Source organism: Mus caroli, unplaced genomic scaffold (assembly GCF_978045245.1).
Source record: "Mus caroli unplaced genomic scaffold, Mus_caroli_1 scaffold_19, whole genome shotgun sequence".
NCBI classification, from domain to species: domain Eukaryota; kingdom Metazoa; phylum Chordata; class Mammalia; order Rodentia; family Muridae; genus Mus; species Mus caroli.
This window is the reverse complement of record NW_028227274.1, coordinates 72,288,999-72,310,534: the sequence shown is the minus strand read 5'-3', so window position 1 is coordinate 72,310,534 and position 21,536 is coordinate 72,288,999. Positions and strand designations below refer to the sequence as shown.

The window sequence follows — 21,536 nt, the reverse complement described above, 5'->3', positions numbered from 1 at the left end:
GTGTCTGTGGCATGGTTCATAATTATATTTATAATATATATGATATAATATATTATACAATATTATATGTATATGTATATATGTGTGTATATATGTATATATGTATGTGTGTATATATATGTGTATGTATGTATGTGTGTGTGTATATATATATATATATATATATATATATATATATATATATACACATACCTGGGCAATGCCGAGTTCTTGATCCAAGGGAGTAAACTCATGAGTAAACTCATGAGTGTTAGACTCACATATAGGCTATTGATTTACACTATTAGGCTATTGATTTTGTGTTTGTCCTCTACATGCAAACAGTGTCCCCAACTTTTGCTAGTCATCTTGTGTCCTTGGGGGGGGGTGTAAGGCAAACCCAGCAGCAAACAAGTCTATTTATTTATTTATTTATTTATTTATTATAAGTACACTGTAGCTGTCTTCAGACACACCAGAAGAGGGCATCAGCTTCCATTAGGGTGATTGTGAGCCATCATATGGTTGCTGGGATTTAAAGTCAGGACCTTCAGTCAGTGCTCTTACCCGCTGAGCCATCTCAACAAGTCTTAATAGAGGGGTCCTCTATGCTCCCTCTGCTTCCTGCATCAGGAGCACTTCATTGCACTAGGCAGTGGGAGCCACCGAGTAATATATTTATATTTGATGATCACTGATGGAGTTCATTTAACCTAAGCGTTTACACAGATAACGAAGGATTGGATGGTAATAACTTAGCATGAGTCTTAAAGATTGACCTGTTCATGGGAATATGAAGTACTAGACATAAAGACAAGTATTGACCACACAAGCTTCGAATACAAAGATCAATAGCATCACACCATCCTCCCCACTCCAAGGGGCTTGATGGTACCACCTTGTGCCACTGAAGAGAAAATTTCTCTCCTCCTGTAAAATTTTTTCTTTTTTTTTTTTTCTGTTTTGGTCTTATGTTTGAGTGGTCAGAGAGAGGGGTAGGGGATAAAGGAAGAAGAAGAGGAGGAGGAAGAAGAGGAAAGGAGGAAGAAGAGGAGAAAGAGGAAGAAGAAGAGGAGGAGGAGGAGGTGGTGGGGGAAGATATTATACTTTAATTTCAAATTATGCTTTATATTGACCTGGTGTGCTTAGATTCCTGTTCACACAGGAGCCATTAAAAACAATGCAGATGCCTGGGCCCAGCCCCAGAGATTCTGAACTGACTCACCAGGGATGTATTTCACAGGTCCAGCTAGACCTAAGGTATCTTAAAAAGCTCCCTGTTGATTCTGGTTACAACTTGGGCTGTGAACAACTGGCTTAGAGTTTCCATCGATTACATTTCCCTGGTCCCTGGTATCAATGCCCTTATTTCCTATTACACAGATTCCTCCAAAGCTGACCCTCAAGGGAGCTCTCTACCTTCCAGGAAGTACTCTGCTGGGATGAGTAGGGGTTCTCCATCCTCCCACCCCCCACCCCCCTACCCCCCACCCCCAAGCCCTTTGTCCTCTCTCTTAGCTCTGTGGGATAACAGGGTGAGTTGTGTGTTGACACAATCTGGAACTTGCTAACCAGCAAGTCAAATGCTGCCTGGAAGCTGCCCATGGTGTGCACAAATCTGAGTCTTCTTTCACCCATGTTCCCTTTCCAGATGCTACGCTGGGAGCTGTTTTGGATCAGTGTCCATTTGCACACAGGCTGTGTTATCTCAACAAAGGGCTCAGTGAATGAAGGGAGAGAGACCCAGATCATGAATGGAAAATCTATGTTGAGGGGCCCTGCCCTGGAAAACCCATATCCATCCATTCATAAAGGACTTGCATAGTCATTTATAGTATTTGTGTTCCGAGAGCTTTTTTTTTTTTTTTTTTTTTGGTTTTTCGAGACAGGCGTTCTCTGTATAGCCCTGGCTGTCCTGGAGCTCACTTTGTAGACCAGGCTGGCCTCGAACTCAGAAATCCGCCTGCCTCTGCCTCCCGAGTGCTGGGATTAAAGGCGTGCGCCACCACGCCCGGCATCCGAGAGCTTTTAGAAATTTTAATTCATGGCTTTAAAAAAAATAGGTTAGAAAATATTTCTGAGCCACACTCTGATCAATATTGGTTTGTCAAAGCTGCCAGGTCTGATTTGATCTGCTTAGTTAAAAGACCACCTACAGGAATCAACATTTTTTTTGTTTTGTTTTTTGAGACAGGGGTTCTCTGTGTAGCCCTGGCTGTCCTGGAACTCACTTTGTAGACCAGGCTGGCCTAGAACTCAGAAATACGCCTGTCTCTGCCTCCCAAGTGCTGGGATTAAAGGCGTGCGCCACTACACCCGGCTACGAATCGACATATTTGAAGCAAATTATCTCTAGTTAGCAGCCCTGGAAGAAAGGTAAGAGGCAGGATTGCTAGAAAATTTAAACAAAAGCCATGCGCTGAGAGCGCAAGTGCCGGGAGGTTCTTGGTGCTGAGTGGGTGAGCGCAGTTTAGATGCTTCATTGACCTGGCTGTGGATTTCAGCTGGGCAGATAAGTTATTTTTTGAACTTCAGGGTCCTCCTCTGTGAATATGGGCAATAATTCTATAACTGTCCTAAGGATGAGGTAGGATGGTCCCTCTAAAGCACTCGTACAGTGGTAAGCTCGTCCGTGGTCACCAAGTGTTGGACTGAGTCATTTCGTTTTTCCTTATGTTATCTGCATAAAGGAGGAGAGGGAGTTTCTCTCCCACAGACGCTGGGGAAATCCTCACAATGTTCTCACCCCAGGCAAGCACCTCCATCTATCTGCTCCCAAGGACACAACACTCATTTTGGATTTAGTATTTACTTCGGATTTCTGAGATTCTGATTTGCACACCTCCGCCATCTGGTGGTGATACCCTCAAATTGCAGGATGTTTCCGAGGACAAATCTTTTTAAAAATTTCCGTGTTGGTGGAGAAAAAAAATGAAATAATGAAATAACAGCTGGAAAAAAACAGAGTATTATATTTTTTCAAAGGGTGCTTATATCTTCTGTCAGATCCACTGCCGTGAGAAAAGCAGAGGAGATCACTGTGATATGAATGGGTCCCTCAAAAGTCCCATGTTCATAGCTACGTGTGGTGGCCCTTGGCATTAGTCCTAGGACTCAGAAGGCAGAAACAGACAGTCCTTTGAGTTCAAAGCCAGCCTATGCTATATGGAGAGCTGCAGGCCAACCAAAATTTGAACGAGAGCAAGCAGGGCTTTAAGGGAGGAAAGGGAAGGGGGAAGGATGTAATAGTATTATAAGCTCAAGGAAAAAAATCTGGGTCTAAATCTGTTCCCCTGTAGGATAGAATTGAGAGTTATTCCTTTTGTAAGGGAAGTCCTGAGGGCTCTGGCTTCCTCAGTGTTATCAAAGCCCTTGGAAATGAGCCCTGGAGAGGCTTTAAGCCTTTTCTGCCACATCTTCTAACACCTTGATCTCCTCTCAGCCTCCAGAACCCAAGGCCCACATTTCTGTCACTCACGATCCATTTAGTATGAAACACTTATCATCTATTTAGTTCTCAGGGCTGGGGTCAGACCCAGGGCCTTGAGCATGCTCTGTGAGCCCTCTGCCGCTGGTGAGGTATGGGTACAGCCCCTGTGGACTGCAGCCTTTCCATCATAGTACAGCTATGTAAGAGGCTACCTTCTGGAGAGGAAAGGCTTATGATGGTTCATCGGTCTTCCTAAGAGACCTTTCTATAGTGAAGTTATTTGAGTTATTTACTGCTCTTTCCTGCAATTTCTATTTTAATTTCCTAGTAACCCATTTTAGAAGCTTGAATTTTCTTCAGTTTTTGGGCATTTCAATGCATGATCAACGGACACCATCGTTTTGGTCCCATGGCAGGACAGCAAGCATATCAAGGTGGAGTTAAACTTATGTACAAGACTGTTCCTCTCATAGTCCTGATGCTGAAGAGAAAAGAAAGGGAAGGGGCTGGATCCTACTGTCATCTTGAGCTTATGCCTTCCATGACTAAGAGATAACCCAGCAGGCCCCACTTTCTAGGTAGCACCATGCTGGAAACTCCTCCTTCGACACGTGGGTCTTTGCGGGCCATTCAAGGCTAACATTACAGCAAGTGCCTCGTCCAGAGTTTGGGAGGGTCAGAGCTGGAAGTGACATTCATCATGGAGGCGCGCAGAGGATGATCAAATGAAGGTGGGAGGTGGGAGCTCCAAGCCTACGTAACTTCCCAAAGCTATAGCTAGGTGGATTTCAGCCGCATCATGCACAGAAGGGATTGGAATAATCTGTCTAGAGTCCTCCACGCCATTCACACCATCTTCCTTAGCGAAATGAAGCCTGCTGTGGCTTTTATTTACTTCTCCCTTTTACAATAACCGTGTATGAGTTCTCATACTTCCGGGACTTGGGCTATGCGTGGCTGGTGGGTTACTTGCCGTGTGCTATTGTCCAAGGCTGTATTTGGCGTAGGGTCTTGCTCTCATTGCAGATGTGGAAGCTCAGAGTTGTGACCAGCCTCTGTCTAGCTTGAGCATGAATTTCAGTTAGTGTTGTACAACCTTGCTATCTGTAGCCAGTTGAGAGAATACAGTGAAATACCTAATACTGGTAGTGACTGTCTCCCTCGGATGAGGATTTAAGCCCTTGGAAGGCGGAGCTGTCTTAGTTATTCCTTTATTACTGTGATAAAACACAATGACCAAAGCAACTTTTAGAAGAAAGAGTTTATTGGGGCTTATAGTTTCAGAGGGTGAGTCCATGACGATCATGGAGGGGAGCATGGCAGCAGGCAGGCAGGCAGGCAGGCAGGCAGCAGGCAGACAAGCAGACAGGCAGCAGGCAGGCAGGCAGGCAGGCAGGCAGGCAGGCAGCAGGCAGACAGGCAGACAGGCAGCAGGCAGGCAGGCAGGCATGCATGGTGCTAGAGCAGTAACTCAGACCTTACATCTGATCCACGGGCACTGTCTTAGTCAGGGTTTCTATTCCTGCACAAACATCATGACCAAGAAGCAAGTTGGGGAGGAAATGGTTTATTCAGCTTACACTTCCATACTGCTGTTCATCACCAAGGAAGTCAGGACTGGAACTCAGACAGGTCAGGGAGCAGGAGCTGATACAGGGGCCATGGAGGGATGTTCTTTACTGGCTTGCCTCCCCTGGCTTGCTCAGCCTGCTCTCTTATAGAACCCAAGACTACCAGCCCAGAGATGGTCCCATCCACAAGGGGCCTTTCCCCCTTGATCACTAATTGAGAAAATGCCTTACAGTTGGATCTCATGGAGGCATTTCCTCAACTGAAGCTCCTTTCTCTGTGATAACACCAGCTGTGTCAAGTTGACACAAAACTAGCCAGTACAGGCACAAAGCAGAGAGGAGACGCTTACTGGGAATAGCTCTGGCTTTTGAGACCTTAAAGCCCACCCCCCAGTGACACACCTCCTACCGTCACGCCACCTTAATCCTTCCCAAATAGTTCCACCAACTGGAGACCATGTACTCAAACAGATGAGCCTATGGGCGCATTCTCTTTGAAACCACCACAGTCCCACAGGAGAAGAAACAGGACAGTGCTTGCTCAGTGCAGAAGACTTTCACGTTTGCCCCTTTGGATCAAAGCTAAGCAGACGCGGATGGTTTCAGGCCTAGAATAACTTCATGGACCCGTGTGAGTCCAGCTCAGAACATCTCACATGAGGTAATGAGCAAACTTTTCTCAACAGCAGCTGATGGGCCTTCCTGCTGGGATGAAATTAGAACGGAAAGGTAAACACAGATACATCGCTGGAGTGGAATAACCATATGCCATATGGGAGAAGCTGAATATGGATTAATGATTCTTTAGCCAACGGAACTCATCAAAACTCTACCGAGAACCATGCAGAGAATTGGGGGGGAGGGGGCAATGTGTTCTGTGTGCCAGGGACTTACTTATTCACTGCCCTTTGGCCCCGAGTCACAGGGCTGTCCAGAGCACAGTGCCTAGCATGGTATTTGGCAGTCAGGAGACGGGAGTAGCATTGCTTGGAAATCCAGGAGCGGTGCTGTGAAGTAGTTACACGAACCGTGTGTGTTTCATGCCTGAGTGACTCTAGAGGTCGAGATGAAAGCTCTCCCTTGATTAAGCATCTCTTTTTAAAGTGTGATAAATTCTTATTCAAATTCATATGAGTACAGTTGGTAGCCTGGCTTTGCATTCACTTGAGCATTAGGGAAATGTGCTCTGTGTGGGAATTGGGGAGATGGTTATAATATTGCCCACTGTATTGGTAGCCACAAACCATTTCATTCGTGCATGGCTATTTCTTTGTACTGCAAACCTATTCAGTGGGACTATTCCGGGGGCTGCACACACTGACAGACTCAGTAATGAGATGAGAACCCCACAACAGGTGAAGAATATCACTGAGGCTGGACCTGGGTCTTCTCCCTTGACCCTCCCTTGTGTGTACACTTGTGGCAGCAATGCTTGGCAGTAACCATACGGACGTTAGGGGTTTCTTTTAGCATCGAGTAAAATTTGGGACCCAGTAAAAATGCTGAGGATAGAGTCTGTGACAGTGCAGAGCTGGGTGGCTTTTGGAGCATGCCTTGTTTATTTGTCCTGTGTAGCTAGGGGGCAGCTGCATGGATCGAGACTCATGTTTGTTTAGTGTATTTCTGGTTTACAAAGCACTGGGTGCACAGTTGTCTGCCTCTGGCATTTGTTTGATATCACCAAAGTTGGAGCTCAGGGGAACATGACCGCCACCCTTTGACCATTTTTCCCCTCTTTCAAAGGAAGAAAGAGGCTCAGGAAGATGAATCTAACTGCCCTGGTCACATAGAGGTACAGGAGGCATGTGGCTTAAGGCTAGTGCATTCAATCTCTGGTCCTCCATGACCTCAAGGGGTTTTTCTCCCATGTAAAAGGATGGCAGGGATATCGGGACTTATAATAAATAAGTCTTAATGCTAGGAGGATCCTCCTTTGTGACAGGGATACGTGTGGGCTCTGACTTCTGCAACCGTTATAGATAGAGCCGCCTTGTATGTAGGGGGCACAATTTTAATGACTGAAAAGACCAAGAAGGCCTGAGAAATTAATTAAGCAGCTCATCTTCAAGTGGAGAAAGATGGGGAATGGAGAGTCCAGAAATAGCCCCTTACGTACCCAGGGAAAAGACAGAAGCTGCGTGTTTTGAAGGCTTGCAGCTTCTGCTTGTCATGAATATGAAGTGAGCTAGGAGAGACTCTAGAGGTTCATGTGTTAGAGGAGATTAAAAACACACACATGCGCACACACACACACTCCAGAGCGGTGTTCAAGGATATGCCAACCAATTTGTTGGGGGCTTGTGTTTGCTTCCTACTTGGCAAGACACAGGTACCTGAGGGGCCTGGCTGTTCAGACAAACAGAAATAGGTGAAGTGGAAAGACAGAAAAGAAAAACCAGAGTAGGGGTGAGAGCGACGATACCGGCCCTCTTTGCCCTCTTCGAGGTGAGGCAGGCTGAGGACATTTCTCCTGCTGTGCTCTCTGACAAATCTCAATGAGAGAATGGAGATACTGGCCCTGAGCCAGGCAGACACAGCTAAGCCCTGTTAGCAAACTGATAAGAAGCCCTTTGGGCGTCACTTTCTGCCAGGCTGTGTGACAGAAGGCACACACTGATTTAGGTTTCTTCTACCATGAAAGCCATTTGCTTCTGTGCTATGGGGATGCATTCATGGGATAAAGTGAAGGCTATGGATGGGCAGAGGGGACAAGGCCACCTGTGCCTCTTATTTTTGACCATAAATCTCAAGGGAGCTGACTTAGAATCATTGTACCTGATGGGGAGTGTGGGGGAAGAAGAGGAAAGGCGTTCAGCCGTTCTCTGCTAGCTCTCTTTCCTGCATCTTCCTTAATAGATAGTACCTCAGACCTGTTAGGACAGTCGAAAAAGCAAAACCTCCAAGACTTGTATACAGTTTCTAGACTTGACCTACCTGTCTAGAACCCCCGCTGTGTTCCCAACACCGGTGTGAGCCCTTTATGACCACTGCCATTCATCCAGTGTACCACAGAGCCTTAGTTCACAGAGCATGGAATGGAGATATGGGGCGGTTATGGGACTTGGCCAAGGTCAAGTGACTGGAGGGGACACATGGGATTAGAACTCAGGTGGCCTCTTCCCACAGTCTGTGTCTGCACTTAACCACTAGCTTTGAGGCAGTCTCAGATGAGATTATTAACCCCCCCCTCCATTTTACACCCTCAGCAGCATCAGCAACATCAGCAGCATCAGCAGCATCAGCCTCTTGGAATTTTCTGCTCTAGAGTCTTTCATAGCTTGATCCTCCATGTATTTTAGACAAGCCGTTGAGCCTTCCCTTCATCATTATGCAGGCTGTTGGTCCTTAGTTCTCCCATCTCTCTCTCTCTCTTCTGGCATGGATTCTGTCCCTGCTGGCTCCATGTCAACTTCAAAACCCTGGTGAAAAACACTGAGATTTATCAGCTCCTGGTGAAAACATAGCTTTCATGAGTATTACTTGTATATATTTGATTGGATTCTGCTCAGTCTTTCTGAACAGGGTAACCTCCATCTGTAGTGTGAAACTAGCTCTAACCTCCATGGGTCACTGTAAGGATACGTAAGCAAAGGGCCAGCTGAGCTCCACCAAAGGCTGGCGATTGCTGCCTTTATTTAGACAAGCAGAGATAATTTAGTTTGTCTCCCTCCCAGGGAATCAGGATGCCCATCGAACCTTTTACAGCTCTGGCAGGATGGTTTGACAAAATTGACTGGGAGAGTCCAACATTGCTCTGAAAATGCAAAGGATCTTTAAAATAAAAATTGCAAGAACACTATTTAAAAAAAAAAAGAATAAAATCAGATTGCCCCGTGCAGTGTATATCAAGATTTACCAGGGAATCTACAAAAATAAAGATAGTTTGCTACCAGTATAAAGATACAAATAGATCAATGGAGTGGAATGGGGAAATCTAGAAATAGCCCGTGATGTAGAGAATTGATTTTTGACAAAGATGTTAAGTCAATTCAGTGGGAAAGGATTTTTATGAGAAAGTGGTGGGGATAGATGTGTATCTGTAAATAAATCAAATCTTGATGCCTGCCTCACTCTGAATATCAAAGGCAACTTGATGTTTATCACCAGCATGAAGCAAAAGCTAAGCCCAAGCCTTCTCTTAGGTATTAATTTTATCTTTAAGATTCTGAATTAGTAAGCAATTAGGGCCACAAACCACCATCAAGAGGAAGAGCTATAAGCAGGAAAATACAAGGGGGGCCTGGAGAGATGGCTCAGCAGTGACGAGCACTGGCCGCTCTTCCAGAGGACCCAGGTTCGATTCCTAACACCCAGCATAACAGCTTACAGACAGCTTTAGCTCACTAATGTGGTGTGTCGATATATATGCGGGCCAAACACCGATACACATAAAATAAATAATAAATTAAAAGTTTAAAACCTGTCATTTTAAAAAAAATAGGCACTGAAGAGATTGGGAAGAAATATTTATAGATTTCCAAGTAAAGTATTGATACAACCCCAACAAGACAAGAAGAAAAGATGGTCGATTCAGGTAGGTCGAATGCTGGGATATGTGTCTTAATGCAGTGAGTGCTTCACTGATCCTGCTTCCAGCTTACCTTCTGCCTGGTGCTTTGCTTTTTAACTGGCCTGGGATCTCGCCTGTCTTTGGTTAACCCTCTCATACAGTTCAACTCCAGCTCATCTTTCCAGCCAGGGCGCTTTACTATTTTTCTCTGGGGCTCCATTCCATGATGGTGTGTTGGGGGAGCTCTCAAGAGCTCTGTTGCCCTCGTTCTGGGTCCAGCCCTCACCATTCTTTCTATAAACCCAAGACTAAAGAACCCGAACTGTACCCACTACCCACTAGGCTTCTGTTGCTTTCCTAAAAGTCTACTACGTCAGTGTTGTAAAGACAGGCCAGGGAGACATCGCTCAGTAGCAGTCAGTGCCTAGACGTAGAGAAGCTTGGCTGCCATCCCCACCTGCACATCAGATACGCGACACAAGTATAAAGCCATGCAGATCATCACGTGGTCTTGAGACATTAGTAGGAGTAGAAAACTCATACTGTAAGGATGGCATCCATCACTGAATCTTAATGTCAATTTCAAAGGTTATTTCTACACTTTGCACGTTAGGGAGACTTAAAGTGCTCAGTGTAAAAACTTGTCATTTGTGTTCACCCATAAACCATCACGTAAAATTAAGACATAGCATATGTTCCAGAGATTTTCCTTGTGTCCCTTCTAGTCACCTTCCGCTCACTCCTACAAAAGATGTATTTTGATCTCAATAAAAGGAAGGCTTAGCCTGGTGGTGAGCTGGTGGTGGTGGCTCACATCTTTAATCCCAGCACTCCCGGAGGCAGAGGCAGGCTGATCTCTGAGTTCGAGACTAGCCTAGTCTGCACAGTGAGTTCCAGGACAGACAGGATTACACAAAGAAATCCTGTCTCAAAAAACCAAACCAAACCAAAAAGAAAAAAGGAAGTCTGGGGTTTTCTTCACTAGCCTTTTCTAGGCACACTGCGCATGCACGAGCCCACTGGAAGGGCTCTTTAGAAGTAGGCAGCATGGGCTGGAGACAGCTTGTTGCAAAGGAAGATCCAGAGATGTATAACCTGACCCCAGAAGGCTGCTGTGTGCTCCCAGCAGCAGATGCACATGATGCACGGTCCTCTAAAATCAGCTGGGTGGGTTGTTTGTTTGGTTGTTGTTTTGTTTGTTGTTAGTTTCTAGGCAAGATCCCCGGGAATCTTTCTAGCTCACCTTTGGTTTCCTAAGGCTCCCAAAAAGCATATGATCAACTAGAAAACACTGGATCCTTCTTTATCTAAAGTCAGTGGCTCTCAACCTTCCTAACGCTGGGTATTTAGGACCCTTTGTATTCGGTCCTCATGTGGTGACCCCCCAACCATAAAATTGGTTCCACTGCTACTTCATAACGGTAATTTTACTACTGTTATGAATCGCAATGTAACTATCTCATACGCAGGTGGTCTTAGGTGACCCCAGTGAGAAGATTATTCAACCCTCAGGTTGAGAACCCCTGGCTGAAACTCAACATAGTCTGCTTTCTCAATGACTTTTACCAATGTGGCCTTGCTGACTGCCTTTAAGTTGCTTAAAGTAAGACAGAGAAAATGTGAGATTGTGGTCATGTTGATCATGGACCAAGACACACTGGGAGGACATAGCCTATTGTTAGATATGGGAGATGACTGATGTATGTAGGCGATACCTTAACACCACTCACCCTTGACACCAATTTCCTAGATGGAGCCAACAGACTGTATGTCATGTCGAACATCCCTGTGCCATGCTGTGAAGTCGTAAGTGTGAAGAGGAGGAAGTAGTCTCTGTCAGGGATTTACAACTTGATCTTGTCACTCAGAAGAGTGGCACCTCCCGGGTTGTCACTTCCTATTTCATTCACCACCACAGGGGCTGCCTGACCTTGGTCAGACCCAGTCTCTGCTTTTATATACAGTAAGTAATTCATTCCTGACTCTCCTGTCTACGGGGAACCTTTCCTAAATCCTAGTCCTTGCTGATTATTTGGAAAATGTAGAAAGAATTTATAATCCTAACAAGCTGGTTTAAAAGACACACAATCCACGTATTTTATTTACAAGCATAAGCCTAGATTGGGCAGATGTAGGGCTATAGTAACTTATTCCCCAGTTATAAAGTCTCTTGTTACTTGCTGTTTCTCCTGGCCATGTGGTTCTGGTCCATGGCTGCTGCTTCCTCCTCTGTCTTCCTCTCTTCTCTCTCTGCCTGAATACACACACATACACACACTCACTCTCCAACTTCCAGTCCCACCTTTCTCTCTCCACTGCCCAGTCACAGACTGTAGCCTTTTATTGACGAGTTAAATAGGGGACAAAGAGGGTTCACGAGTTATCACTTTGGGTACATGAGGATCTGCTCTTGGGGGTGATGTGTGTGCCAACGACATCTTGAGAAACCAGTATTTAGCATGAGAATACAAGCAGCATCAACCAACCCACTACGGGAAAGACCCAAACGTAGACTTGACATTATGTTGCTTTTACATCATGGGGGGACATTTTGCTTCCGATTTTCTTCACTCATGCCTTTCCCTTTCTTAGGCTGACACTGAACTGTGCTCACCTTTCACCACGTTGTTTACCGAAGTCTCCCCCAGTTTTGGGATCCATATAGTGTTCAGCATCTCTGTCGCTGGGTCTCAGAATCCTTTGAACTGTGGCAGTTTCTTATCTTCTCCTATTTTCTCAGGAAACTGAGATGTCTTAACTCTTGGCCAGATGGCCCCAGATCTTGCAATTAGACGGTGATTAGTGGATTTGTCAGACCTCCACTCAGGTGGCCTCTGTCATACACAGATCAAGTGGGCATGATAACCACGTGACTGGTAATGCTGACTCTTATCCTTGATTAGCCATCCACCGCTCCCCTCCCCCCACCCCCACTCTCCATGGACTATTCTTACCCGTCTCTGGTCTTTAAAGAGTGTGTGTCTAAGTCTAGCCACACCCCAAACTTCATAGAGCAGTGAGTATTACTAACCTGAGTACGTTTTGGATGGAATTAATAATCAGCCTGTCCACTACAAAGATAATTCAGTCTCACACTGTCCTTACCGTCTGCTTTGTTCTCTAAGAGCATTAGCTAATTAATCCTGATTAGAAACTATACAGAATCTTGCTAATTCTCACTTCACTGATCAGTGAGGGGAACAGTTTTCAAAAGAGCCCGTCAGTCTTGACTTGACTCCTAAGCCGAGATTTATAGAGCTAAACGTGGCAGCAAATGCTTACCCTGCCAAGTCCATGTCTCCGATTGTGTCTCTAATGCGCTTATCTACAGAGCCTAGCAGGAGTGGCTTCGCCCAGATGTATTTTTACCTTGTGTTTTCTGATTGCTTATGAAGCAGTATCCTAAGTCATTTAAAGAGATGTTTGTGAAAGTAGCCTTGGATTTTAATCCGTTTACCGTATTAAAGCCTCTAAATGGAGCGCTTTCCTCTAAGGGGTGCAAAGCCGATTATGATATACAATTAAGTAATATCTGTATTTTCAAAAGCATGGAGTCTCCTTAGGAGTTGATTTCCAGCACAGCAGAGTTGGTTTAGAGCCACTCTAGCAACCAGTGTCAGTCTCTGCTTCAGATCTGTCATTCAGAATCCAGCAGGACATACTGCATTTGGTAGTTTGCGGACTATTCCTATCTTTCCCAGCTATGGTTTGAGGAATAGTCATGCCTCATGGAGGTTAGCCTGCTATGTTTACAGCAGCCATTTCTGGCTGGCTGTGCAATAGAATCTCAGTTTACCCAGATCTGTTTCCCCCTTCCTTTCCCCCCCCCCAACCAAGCATCTTAGAGGAGACCCCACCCCAGCACCAACTCAGACTTAGATCCAGTTAGGTATGAACAAACTTCAGCCCAAAATGACTATGGGAAGGAACAGATGACCCTAGAGGGGCCGTGGGAGTGGCTTCCTGGGGGCTTGTGGGAAAGGGTTCCCTCATCCTAAGAAGAAGCTACGGAGACAAAGTGGTTTCTCTGACCGTAACACCATCATGTCTGCTCGTGTGATTCTGTGTCTGCAGGAGCATGCTAATAAATATTAACCTACAGGTTAGGTTTCATCTAAGTCTGCTTGAGTTTATCTCCTGCTTCTCAGCTAAACCGGAGCTACAGGGCACTACAGACCACCCTGGCAGGCTGATGTGGCTGGCAGCAGAGAGGTCTGCCCTCAAGCCTGCTCCTGTCCTCCCTCAAGGGGTCTGATGGGACATGGAGTTATTGGCCTCCTCAGAACTCAGCCTGCACCGCTGGCTGGCTGGGTTCCATTTCCCTAGTGAGTCCTCTGTTCCATAGATTAAAGGCTGCACCAGGGACTCTGAGTCACCAAGACATACCCACCTGTCCTCTTTCCCTGTGCTAGCCCAAAGAGGGGACACTGTGCTAGGTAGCCTCATGCCAGTCTCTTCCCTATATTCCACCTTCCTCCTACTTCTCCTCCTTATATCCCACCCTGCCCCTATCCCTACACACATACATCCTTGTGATTCCTGCAGGAACCCCACCTGTTCCCAAACTAATAATACACTGTGTGTCAGTACCATGCCACCAGATCCATATGGTCAGCCCTGACTTCTCTCTGCCTCAGTCTGCAGCTGCGACATGATTCTAGAAGAATCTCCCGGTGGCCACAGAACACTGCCTGGCACCGTGTAACACTAGTGACTAGTCCCAGTCAATATTCTTTCCTTTTATCTTCCTGTCACAGCCTTCTGTTATCCAGGACAGATGTCACAAGACCTTGTCTAAATGTTCCTCTCTACTCTGTGGGCTCCTTCCACAGGCCTGGTTTTCATTCACTGTGCATGGATTCCTAGCAAGATTCGTTTCCCTCCCGAGTTCTCAGCTTAGTGTGCCGGTTACTTGTCTTACTGCTGTGAGAAAGCAGCTGACAGAAGTCACTGTAAGAGACAGAAGATACAGCTCAGCTCACTGTTTCGGGAGATTCACCTGTCATGACGGGGGGGGGGGGGGAAAGTTATGAAGTAGCTTAGTTTGTGGCAGCAGGAGCAGGGCAGGCGCTGAAGTGTCACCCCCTCACACTTTGGAAGGCCAGGAGGCTGAGGGGAAGGGCAGGATCTCTTCCTGGTTTCTTCCTTTTTATTTCATCCAACCCCCCCCCCCAGCTCATGGGGCGGTGCCTCTTATGTTCACGTTGAGTCTCCCCTCCAGCTAATCCTCTCAGGCAGAACCTGAACTGTGCCTCGGTTTCCTAGGCGATTATTAATCCAGTCGAATTGACAAAAGATTAATCATTACACGTTTAAAAGAGCCAATTAGAAGGAATGCGAGGTAGACATACCCAGCAGTGAGAAGTAGACTGCCCATAGTGAAAAAATCATAAAGGCAGTAAAAGTCAGATAGAAGCAGCTATAAATTCTAGGATCATCCAGTTAGAGACAAAATGTCCCCATATCGTGATAACTCAAATAATGTCACTGTCTGAACACCCAGGGTAGTAGCTGATGTTTATAACGGTGATCCTGAGCCGGGAAGGTGATGAAATAGTTTCTAGCATGCTTTGTTTAATGAGGCAAGAAAGCATGTGGCCTGCCTTAGAATTCCCAACGAAGTGGTGAATGTTAGCTTTCTGATGCTGGAAGTAATTAATCACAGCCCTGTTAGTTGGTAAAGCAATTTATTTAACATACCCCCAGTTCCCAGATCCAACTGGATAAACGAGGCATGGCTGCACACGGCTGGGGAAAATTAATCGTCAAGCACCCACAAATCTCTGAGCGCAAACCTCGCTCTATTAGATTAACTGCTGCTGAGCCTTCTCTTGCTAAGTCCCAGGGAGCAGCCCCCCTCCCCCAACCCATGAGGACACACAGAGCCTGTTGAATGACAGATCTGAAGCAGAGACTGACACTGGTTGCTAGAGTGGCCCTATGACGCAAAGTTCTATTTTTAGCTTCTTTTTCTCTTGCCCCAGAGGCCCTATCCATGACTCTTTTGCTAAGTTTGGAGCAGATATTTTTTGTAGAAGGGGAAAAGGCCTGTGGAATATTTTGCTTTGGGCTGGATAGATCGTCACAGGCCACTGTTGTACTTCATTACGTTGGCTGATCAAGAGCGGCTGACCTTGAGGGTGGTGTGGGGCAGAAGCTCCGCCCTGCCAGTGTCCTGGGTTTTATTCCCTCTCCCTCCTGACCTGGGCCATCAGCAAGGTGGGGAGGAAATTGAAGCTCAGAGATGGTGAAGACTAAACAGAGAAGGGGCTGAGATGGAAACCATGGTTAGCCTTGGTCTTCAGATGGAAAGCCATGAGAGGGGTCCCAGGAGTATGTGGCACTGCTCTAAAGAAAAAGATGCTAGGGTCTCTGCCATGGACCCAGTCACCTGGCTGCAGCCTTGGTGTGACACTGGTTGTAGCACTTTCCTGGAGGTGGGTCCTATGCCCTAGGAGCTAGAACAAAGTGGCAGAGGCACTGGCACCTCCATCACACCTGGGACACTGCTGGTCTGCTTCTGTGGCCAGTGGGTTCTTAACTGGAGCACCTTCGGGGCTACGTCTCCCTGCGCTGTTGGCCTTGGGTCTCCTTGGGAAGCTGCTTACGTGTTTGTTGTTCTCATTTGGGGTCATTAGGATTAGAGCTGTGTTGCTCCGGGGCCATAGCAGCAGAAGGCAGAGCAAAGACAGCATGTGAGCTTCTATCCTAACAGGGTCTGAACTCCAGGAGCCCTCTGTCCCTTCTGTTCCTCTGTCCTAGAAATACAGTAGCCCGGGTCTACAACCATGGCCATTGGTTCCAGCTCCCCCTAGCTCTTCCTGTACTTAGACAAGTAGAAGTTAGAGGAAAAGATAACAAACAAGAGCAATGAACTCCAAGAAGCAAAAGTTGGAAGACTTTCTTGAAGGAGTCTGTGGCAAAGAACTTGGCATGGCCAGGGAAGGGCAGAAGCAGACACAGGTGCATACTGGGTAGGCATAGCTATGCCCCTGCAGCTAGTCTATGCAGTCTTTCGTTGGCCACCATTCCTAAACCCGTGAGGAGGTGACACATTTGGACAGAATGTCTAAGAGTCTGATTCACTTCCTCTGCTGTGATCCTGGAGACCCATGTGGAAGTGACGCCAACTCAGCCTGTGACCCTAAGTGTCCATATGGACCAAGTCGCTACCAATGCCTGGTATACGTGTTGTGTGAAGGAGAAATCTGCCGGGCAGGCTCAGTCATGGAGGCTCTGGGATTGTCTCTACCTGGAGCACCATCTCTCCCGGATGAATGTGGTGTCATCCTTATAGATGGTTGTCACAATCTTGTCATCATCCTTTGTGTCTGGACCCTCAAAGCTAAAGTCTTCTGAACACACTCACTGTGTGTCAGCTCTGGTTCCCTACTGATACGGTTTCCTTCTGGCGAGGGTGGAATGTGGTTGTGGCTTGGCAATAAAATGTTCTCTCAGTCCCTGTGCTTCGAGGCTGAGTCCTGGACATAGCAGTACTCAGAGGTGGAGCTTTGATAGCTGGTTGGATCATGAGGGCTCTGGGCTCACGAGTAAATTAATCCATTGATGAACTCATCCGTTAACCAATAGCTGAATGGACTTTTAGGGCTGGGGCCTTAGCCAGTACAAGTGGGTCACTGGCAGAAAGTCTTTGAATGGTAGCTCTTTCCCTGTCTCCTTCTCCATCCTCGGTTTCCTGGCTTCCACGAGGTGGACAGCTTCCTCTGCCCATGCTCCAGCCGCCATGACATTTTTCCTCACTTCAGGCTTAAAGCAATGGAGTCAACCAACCTTGGGCTGAAACCGTGAGCAGAAACAAGCCTCGCCCCTAAGTTTGTTCTTTGCAAGCATGGCTGCAGCAACACAAAACTGACACCCTATGTAGTCATATATCCAGTTTTCCAGAAAAACAAATGGCATTTTCAGTAGGCAGATGGTCTTACAAACCGTCAAAGTGCAGAGCCAAGACTCCGGTTTCTAACTCTCTCTCCTAACTCTTACTTCTGTGTCTTCTGCCGTGGGTCTGGGTCTTTGGATTCTGGTTGGTCTTTTTGAGATGGGGTCTTGCATACTCCAGGCTGGTCTTGAACTAGTTAGGCAGCTGAGAATGACTTTAAGTCCTTATGCTTCCACCTCTACCTTCCATGTACTGAGATTCCAGGCAGGCACAGCATGTACTACTGCTTGGATTGGTTTTTCAGTCATCAATTGCTCCCCTCTGCCGTTTGATTGCTCTTGTTGATTGTATGGGCTGTTTTGATGCTATCCAATGTGCTGGGGCAGGTTGAAGTTGAAGGATCTTGATTGTAGGAGAGCGCTGTTCCAAACAGTGCAGCAGCAGACAGAAATGCCAGAAGGATGGGTTGAGCTGGCCAACAAGCACGGTTAGATGTGATATCAAGTTGGAACTGCCAGGTCTTGAAAATGGTCTCAGTCACATACCTGTGTATCCCTACCACTCATCTCTAAGACTTGGTAGCTTCCTGTTATCAGTCACGTTCTTGTCTTTCTGTGAAAGGGGAAAAATCATTTCTGGAACTGTCTTGAGGAAATTGTGCTATTTCCTTTCTGGCCTGGGGAGTCACTGGCAGTGGCTGTCCTCTTTGATAGGGCTGCAACCTGCAGCCTAACTCTGTTAGGCTTATTATTAATAACAATATATTCAATAAGAAGCCCCACAGCGCATTCTTATAATTCCTCGACAATGCCCAGTGTGCTACTCCGGGTTCCTTACTTAAAGTCCCATTTAATTACTTTCTGGTGCAGTATCGTGGCATTTTTTTTTCTTTCAATAAAATAATTCTTTCCCCTAACCAAAAAGGAGAATTATATAAGTGATTATATTTCCCTCTTTGCCATGCTTGCTGGGAAACAAGATTTATTTGGTATTTGAAAATAATAACCATTGGCACTCAGGATAATAGCAGATTACCTGTGTCCCCTGCCCTTCTCCTTGTGGGTTCAGATTTTCTTGACTTCAAGATTTAAACTGCACAGTATTATACTGCACATGATTGGAAGTCCTTCTTGAAAGCTGACTCTAAGTATGACTTGCCTTGGCTCTGAGTCAGCAAGACCACGGGTGACACTGGGTGACCATTTGGAGCTCTTCTTCCTCCGGGCTGACTGGAAGCTCTTGTGTGCTCTCTGAGAGTGTGAGCCATCGCTGTTCAGAATGCCTTGAAAACCCTCCTTTACACAGAGGCCATTTGAGGTGGTCTTACCCTAAACTCACCCGCCAGGCACATGTCCCAGAGATGTCAGAAGACTTCCAGCTCATTTCATTTAAAAAGATGAATAACAGTAGCAAAGACCTTGTCTTGGGCATTTTCTGTCAGGTGCTACAATAAGATTTTGTGTGCTTTATCACGTTTAGTCCTCTGCCCTGTAAGGTGTCTTATGGTATAGGGGGCTGAGGCTCAGTAGATAAAGTTCATATAGGTAAACTCCCACAATGAATAGGGGTAGAAATGAGGCTCCAACAGATGACGGTGGCTGAGAACTGCGCCCTGGACTGCTGCTGCTTTGCTTCCTGCTGGCAATGATGACGCTGAGGGCAGGGATGTCAGGTACAGTTTGAAGCGCTGCGTGTGTCTATGAAGCTCAGCATCCCGTGGTGACAAAGGGGAGGACAATTCCCATGATCTACAAGTTCGAAGGGACCCCTGTTATCAAGGCAAATGATTAAGAGAGAAGCAAATATTTATTGAGGTGTCTACCCCAATATGGATGTGAGAGACATACATGTGTATTTAAGTAGTTCTCAAAGAGGTGCCCGTGGAGTCTGGCTTTTGCTGCATCTTCAGCAAAAACCAGGAGACTTGTAGGAAAGAGACAATCCAAAGGGAAGAACTTTGAGACTGCGGACAGCTAGCTAACAGCTGAACTGTAGCTAGGAAAGCTAGTTCATGTAGATTCCCAGGGTGTCATCTGCAAGAAGAGAAAGGTCCAAAGTTGCCTTTGGTGGTTAACCTTTGCTCTCTCTGGTGTGTGTGTGTGTGTGTGTGTGTGTGTGTATGTGTGACAGGACACTTTATAAATATATGTCTTGCACCTGGTTTCTTTTGTCTGCAGCTTCATTTTTCTTCCTGTTTGGGGATGGTATAACTTTGTCTCCCACATAGGTTCTGTTCCCAACTATATTTTATAAATGGGGAAACTGAGGCAAGAGTGGTTTTTTTTAAGTGACTTGTCTTAGATCACATAGCTGGTAAATGGCAAGTCAAGATTTGATTCTAGACGGCTACCTTGAAACACCCCTGGATCACTGTATCCTCTTTCATCATGCTGGACAGGAGATGTGGGGGATGGAGCGAGCAGTAAATCAAGATCTGGGATCATGAAGACTTGGATCCTGGTTGAGATCAGCCACATCCAGAGTTGAGAGAATTTAGTGAGGGTGCTCGGCTTCTGTACCATTCAGGAACGTGGTTAGAGCATGGTTGGAAGAACACCACCGCACCAGTTATTTGAACAGGGAGTTTAAAAGAGGGTATCAGTTACATAGGCATTCAAGACCTGAAAGAGAAGAGAGGACCTAGCAGTGACACAGAGATACAGGTACAGGAAGCAGCCACTCCCTCTCAAGCTGAAGGAACAAAGGAGAAAGCTAAAGGACCAGATATAGTCACTAGATGATTGACAAGCACCACTCTAAGCAGAGAGACTAAGGCATTAGGGGCAGCTCCTCCCAGAGGCTGACACTGGCAAGGGATTGCAATGAAGCTGGTGCTGGGGATGAGGGCTGGGAAAAGGGGGAGCCAGAACCAGGTCCATCCAAGCTGAAGAGCATCACAGGGCCCATGATGTCCGAAGAGCCCAGCTCCTACCTTGCAGTTTTTCGTGGTATCCCCCCGCTGGCAGAAACCAATAGGGAGCCTGCTGTCAGACAAGCTGTGGTTCCAAGTGGCAGATTCCTAGTGTTGCCTCCACAAACAGAGAAGAGAAGGGATGGTTCAGAGCTGAGTCACAGGTGTGCCTCCTGCTGGCATTTCTTTATCTGTAGAGAGGTGAGGCTAGACAAATGACGTCAGAGGCTTCAAGGTATGCTGTGCCCTCTTCCTGGGCTTCTGTCGAACGCTATCAACTTCTGCCATTCATTTTCCTCCTCCTGTTTGGTGGGGAGCATTTTGAAGAATAATTGTCTCTTCCCCATGCTTGTTTGGTGCTAGGCTTAGCTTGTGGTGGGTTGTGCTCATTATGAACTTGAATTCTGTAATGATCCAATTTAGATAACAATATGTCACTGGATTTTCTGTGACTACTGATGATGGAGCCAGCCTTGGCTCCGGGACTGTAAGGGAGTAGTCTTTGATAATGGATGGCTCCTGGCTATGGACCAACTGACCTTATTATACCCAACAAGAGGAGAACAGCTGTGTGCATAAGGAACTGTCTCAAGCCAGAGAAGTTCAGATGGACTTTTAATTCAGACATGGAGGAGAGCTCTTATCGCTTCTGAGAGAGGTTGTTTTTTTAGCATTTACCAACGAGTAATGAGGTGATGAGCTACTGTGAGGCTGATTCTTAACGATGGCAATCAGAAGGACTTTAAAATCCTGAATACCTTCATTTTTATAAAAATGTTTAAAAGACAGAGGAGTTGGAAGGGGAAGAAAGAGGGGAGGGAATGGTGTAAAGATAGTACTGTGTATGAAATGCCCAAACAAAATTCAAATTAAAAAGTTTAAAAAAAAAGAATTGATGGTATATTCAGGTAATTAAGTAATATTAACCTTATTAAAAGAATCTAAACTTAAAATTTGATTTTTTTTTTGAGACAGTATTTCTCTGTGTATCCCCAGCTGTCCTGCAACTCACAGACTGGCTTTGAATTCACAGAGATCTGCCTGCTTCTGCCTCCCGAGTGCTGGGATTAAAGGCATGTGCCACAGATTCTGCCCTGGGAGCAGGGCCAGACGCATCTTTACTGGAAGATGGAACAGCGTGGATCTTTTACTAGCAGGATTGACATTTAACTCCTTATCCAGGCCTAGGCCAAAGTGACCTTGCAGAAATCACCTCAGAGATCTGCATCCCTCTCTGG

General features: G+C 46.2%; 1 protein-coding gene across 4 annotated transcripts in view; it reads left to right on the top strand.

The window, feature by feature from the left end:
• Window positions 1–21,536, top strand: part of Mapk4 (mitogen-activated protein kinase 4) — a 137,294-nt gene that overhangs the window by 25,429 nt on the left and 90,329 nt on the right. The window lies entirely within an intron of this gene.